The following is a 6,084-nucleotide window of genomic DNA, read 5'->3' on the forward strand; positions in this document are numbered from 1 at the left end:
CCCTATGATCCCATCCCCGTGATCCCATCTCTATGATCCCATCCCCATTATCCCATCCCCGTTATCCCATCCCCGTTATCCCATCCCCGTTATCCCATCCCAATGATCCCATCCCGGGGATCCCACGCCGTGGCCCGGGGCGGCAGCGCCACCTGGCGGGCAGCGCGGGCACAGGCGGGTCCCGCCGCCGGACCCCACCCGGGGCCCGGGGCCTCGAAGGGCTCCAGCTCCCATCGAAGGGCTCCAGCTCCCATCGAAGGGCTCCAGCTCCCATCGAAGGACTCCAGCTCCCATCGAAGGACTCCAGCTCCCATCGAAGGGCTCCAGCTCCCATCGAAGGACTCCAGCTCCCAGCACAGGGCTCAGAGCCTCGACGGGTCCCAGTACCTCGTGGCCTCAACGCTCCCATCTCCTGTCCCAGGGCCCGGAGCCTCAGGGCACCTGGAGCAGCCGGCGTGGTCCCCACTATGCCCGAGGGGAGCTGCCATCAGTGAGGACGTGCTGGAGCCTCTGCCAAAAGCCCTGGAGGAATCACGGTGTGACGGTGCTGGAGAGGAGCAGGTCCATCTGAGGGAGCTGTGCTGTCCTGTGGAGCAGCCAAGGACCAGAGTGCCGAAGCTTTGAGCTCAGGTGGGATGGGACGTGTTGGATACGCACCAGCTCTTTGGGGATTCCAGCTTCTCAGCAGCCACTGCGGACCCTGGGGTCCCATTTGGGCCACCCCAGTGTGGCAGGAGCCTCCTTTTCCTCTGGATGCTGCAGCAGCAGCAGCAAACAGTCCCAAGAAGCCAAAGTGCTCCTCAACTTTCCTCCAGGCTGAAGCAAATTTGTTCTTCATGAGGAGCTTTAGCATGCCTGGAATATGAAGGCTTCCCATGGGGGCTGACTAAGCGTCCCTCCATCCTCCCAAAGGGAGCAGTGGAAGAAGCACAACCAAAGATACCCTGCATAGAAGAAAGGAGACATCCTCCATGAATGCTCTGAGTGAAGTGGGATTTATCCAGGCCCCTCTATCCCTGTTCCCTGCACGCCGAGTGTCTGTACACAGTTGTTGTTCTGGGCCAGGTCCAGCCCTGTTGTCCAGCTCAGTTACTTCAATAAGCCTTCAAATTGCTTAACAAATACCACACAAATGTTTAAACCCTGAGAATTTGTACTCTGGGCTCAAAATGTGATTTATCTTCATCTGTGCCCGCAAGATTTATCAGCCCCAATTAAGGGAATGGCTGTGCTCTTTAAAGTGTGGTTCTAGTCAGAAAAATCAACTGGAGTCTCCTCTCAGTGAGTCAAACACATGGCCAAACCAGAAGGGAAAAAATGAGAAATGTTTTTCTAAAAAAATCCTTGTGTTTTTTGGTCAAAAATTTTTAAAGCATGGCTGAATTTAGAAACATTCGATCAACTCTGTAGCAAGCCAGGAGTCAGGAAAGGAATTATGAAAATTCAGTCAGGTTTTTTCCCCTCTGTTCTTCATCAAAATTTTGTATTTTTATGCCATTTTTCATCAAAAAGTGCTGGCAAACACTATGAAGCACATCTGCCTAGGAAAGGCCATTTGCAAACCTCCACCCCTGTGTAGTGTGGACAGGAGATGTCTGTGGATGTCTACATGGGGGAATAAGAGCTCTTGTTCGTGGGCTCTGTGCAAACCTGCTAAAACACGGGATGTGAGGACTTAATCCTGGGCATAAAGGAGTGCACTGGTAAATGTGGCACTAATTCCTACTAACAAACCCCGCAGCCTCGCCATTCCCATCATCGCTGCCTTGCTCTTCCTTTCCTCTTCCGTGATACTCAGCTCCAAGGGAAAAGGTTGGCTCTGCTGGGCCCTGAGAGCTGTTGGAGTGTGGCCAGGGAAGCCCCAGGCCATGGATTCAGAGAACATGGAGTCCCTTCTCCCCTCTTAAATGCGATCTCCGAGGTGCCGGCCATGCTCAGGACAAGTCCAAAAAAAGCTCCCAACCTCCAACAGGGTAAAATCTCAAGCAAAGCAGAGCAGATAGAGAAATACCAGAAGACAAGCCATTGAGTAGTTGCCACTGGGATCCAGAGAGACCAGTTGTGGCTCCAGATGGCATTAAGCCAGTGCCATACTGTTAAATGCAGCTCGTCTGGAGGTGGGAAGGCACTGAAGATGGGTGTGGAGACAAATGCCAGAAAGGAACACCCCCAGGAAATGGATTTGCCATTGACAGGAAACATTTTTAGACCAAATTTACCTTGAAACCACATTATTTGTCTGTCCATACAATTTCCATCAAATTAAATTATAGGAAAAAAGTCATGATGGGGCATTTCAGAAATTTCCTTCCAACAGCATCAGAGCCTTTTGATCCGGTTTGAATCCACAGACTCTGTGCATTCAGATTAGGGTTCTAAGAAAGAACCAAAAATTCCTTTTAAGCCAGATGGTGGATGTGATCCTTTCCCAGTAAGTGTGAGGAGAATATTTTATTCCTCATCAACTTGCCTAGGTCAGTATGTATTTCTCCCGCAAAGAAAATAGTTTATAATTAAGCCTTTTCTGTTCAGAGCATAACAAAAAGGATTTTCCTGCCTGGAAGTAGTGTGCTGTTAGACAGTTCTGGCTGTAGCTCTGAGCTTGGAGGTATGGGAAAAAAATCTGACCTTTTATGCCCACTGTCTTTGAAGCTGGGAGGGTCCTGATTTCAATCTCAGCAGCAAAGGGCACATCTAAGTCTTGATTTAAAAGGTCTGAAATTACTCTCATCATCTCCTGTGGCTGCTTGTCTCATCCAGCCAGTCTCACCTCATCCTGCCGCACCTGCAGTCAGGCACAGGCAGCTGGATCCCATATGCACTGCTGTCCTGGGCCAGATGTCCTGGGGTGAGGCTCAGGGGCACTGTTCCCCTCTTAGTAGCCATGTCACCATGACATGGTCCTGCTGTGTGGTCCCCCTGACCCAGCCTGCTTGCCATGCATCCCAACTGTACAGGAAGGCACAGAGGGGCAGGAAGAACCCCCAAGGACTGACTCTCCCAAGCCTGAGGCAGATCCATGGTGAGAGATGAACCCCAGGAGACACCCTGGCTTCCCCTGCCACCACCAGCAATACATTCTTCAGCCAGAGACCTGAGGGCAACCCCAGCCCACCCTCTGTGGTCCCCATGTGTCACCAGTGACTCCTGGTACCAGCCCTGCCTGTGCTTGGCTGCATCACAGCGGATGCTGAGCCGCGGCGTCCTGCTCTCTCTGTCTCACACTCTGCAGGCAGCAAAGGGCTGGGAAGATGTGCAGGGACTGCACTGTGGGGGTGACATCCCAAGCACTTTTAAGGAAGAAGAGCTGATAAGCCACTGACTGGCAGGTGTTTGCCAGTGAGCAGAGCCCCTGCACGGTGCTTCTGGCATTTGGAGTGCAATCTGCTCGCCACCAGACAGCATTAGCTGAGGGAGTGGGACAGTGTCCCCATGTGAGACAGTGGTTCACAGCTGCAAGAAGTGCTCCTGGTGCTGCCAGTGCCTCTGAGGCAAAAAAGCAGTATCTCAAGATCTCTTCTGTGCAGGCAGGCACATCTGGACAGATGTGTATGATTTAGATCTTACCAACAAAGGAGATTTCTTCCTTACAGGATGCATCAGCTTGGCTACTGCTCAATGGGCTCTGGGAATCACTCTTCAGAATCAGAGCCCCGTGCCTTCAGTCAGCTGAGGCTGCATGGGCACCTCCCCAGCACTTGCCATAGGGTTGTCCATAGGGTGGCTCTTTGCCCTTGGCTTTGTTTAGCATCTCCAGGCCTTTCCTATGAGAGGAACAGCTAGAAGTGTGAATTCCCACACCTCAGGACTGATCACTGGAGCACATGCACCTCTAGAACCGGTGGAAAAAGGCACCAAGTCCCATCCCTTGTAGCTGCAAACCCTGCCTCCTTCTTACTGCAAGGTTCTCCTGTGGGAATCTGAAAGTCCCCCATGCCTCCTGGTTAGGAGTAGAGCTGTGGGGCCACAAGGCCCTTTACTTTCACCTCCATGCACACGGGCAGGTTTCATTCCTGCCTGGGCTAGTTCTGCTTCTGGAGCAGACAGAGGACCATCTGATGAGCTCTTTGGGCATTTGAGTCCAAAGCCTCATCCCGGGCCACAGCTTTCCCAGGTCTGAGCTGCTTTTGAGACATCTGCCTCCCAGGGCTGAGGAGAAGTTCTCAGGCCTGCTCAAGAAAACCGTCGCTGCCTGCTTGGCACCGGAGCTTGGACGGGAATTCTCTTGTTTTTCACAAGCAGGCTGAGTGGTCAGCACATACCATGAGCAACAGTCAGAGAAGCAATAAATAGCCTGTCCAGACCAGAAGGAGACAACCTGTTCAGACTGGACCGCTCATCCCCTGAGCAGGGCGGAATGACTCCTGCTCTGCGTCAAGGTCTCATGTGAGACGGGGAAAGAAAACCTCCAGCCCAGCCCAGACTGCACCGAGTGGGTCCTCCAAGAGCAGTCACGCTCCCTGCTCCCATCAGCACGTCCCAAGGACGTGGTAGGCAGCCATCGTGGTTGTCTTTTGTTCCAGTGGGATGTCTCACTCCTGCTCCCAAGGCTGTGCCAAGAGGCAGATGCCACCACTGCAGGCTGGCTGTGGACTGCTCCTCCAGGGCTGGTTCCCATTTGGGATCACACCCAACCATGTTCCTGCATCCCAGTGAAAGTCCCAATTTTGCTCATTCTCCAGGAAAGGGAGCACTTAGAAAACGTTAAGGTTCAGTAACATCCTAGGAAGACCCTGTTTTCCCAAATGATGTTCCTTTGTGGTCTTGTACTCCAACCTGTGACTGTGGAGTATGGGAGAGGTCCCAAATAGTCAGTGAAAGCCCATCTCTTGGCATTTTCCCTTCTCCCAGTTTAAGGACTGCAAGAGAAGCAGGCGTGAAAGTTGTTCCTACTGCCACAGGCCAACATTTCCTCTGAGCCACCTCATGTCGAGCATCAAATACGGAATAGCCAGGGGTTGTAAAGTGCTCTGAACCTGAAAAGTGCTAACTAAGAAAATGAAGCCCAACATGAGTGTTATTAATAAATGCCAGTCGCTGTTATATAACTCCTAATCATGAGCCACGTCTTTCGGCCCCCATTGTTCCATTGTCAGGCTGCATTATCTGGGAACTCTTACCCACCAACCACAAGAAATAGCCTGGGCTCTGTGGGTTTGCAAACTTTGTTGTTGGAAAGCTTTTCATGCAATTGTTTTTGCTCTGCGCTGTTGCCTTCCTCATTGTACAGATGTGGGTGTGTATCGCAGCCCACACCCTCTGCCTCTTGCCTCAGGACAGCTTTGAAAATGAGCTGATCCATCTCAGCCAGTGTTTTTCCTAAGAATTCTCTTTAAAAACAACAACATTCAAACAAAAAAAAACAAAAACAAAAAACAAACAAACAAACAAACAAAAACCCCAAAACCAAAAACAAAAACAAAAAAAAAGCCCAAAAAAACCCCAAACCCTCATTTTCCTGAAGTGAAGCTTGTGCTGGGGAAAGATGCTGGCCTGCAATCCCAGCAGAATAAAGACTGTGCTTTATCCTCAGAACAGACTCCCTGCAGGACTAGCAGCGCCTGAGCCCAGGCCTGAGGGAAGGAGGGAGCGCGGGGTAAGCGGGTCTCTGGGGCACATTCAGGGCAGGGAGTCTCGGGGGTCGCAGGGGTGGGCTGTCAGTCCTCCCTTACCACTCCACTTCAGTGCTTCTCATCCTCACAGCCCACCTCAGGATGGGCTTCTGCATGGTGGTTCTACCTGGGAGACCACGTGAAGCTCATCTGGCACCAGCACAAGCTTGTGAGGAAGTCTCAGCTCTCCTTTCAAGCTAATTCAGGCCTCTGCAAAACCTTCCATGCCCCAAGAAGGAGTTTGTGTATCTCCAAGGCACTTACACACTGTCAGTGTAAGGGACACCAGCATGGGAAGCTCTGCAGGCTGGTCATGGCTCTCCAGGTTGGAAGCACTGCCATTTCCCAGAGCTCAGGCTAGAATTGACCACACTGAAAAATTACTTTCTGGTCAAAATGTAACATTTTACTGAACTTTGTCTGGGTTTGGAAGAGAAATTATAAATCAGAACCAGAAAATGCCAGGCAAAAA

The sequence above is a fragment of the Neopelma chrysocephalum genome, unplaced genomic scaffold, assembly GCF_003984885.1.
Source record: "Neopelma chrysocephalum unplaced genomic scaffold, ASM398488v2 Primary Assembly neopelma1_93, whole genome shotgun sequence".
Classification (NCBI taxonomy): Eukaryota; Metazoa; Chordata; class Aves; order Passeriformes; family Pipridae; genus Neopelma; species Neopelma chrysocephalum.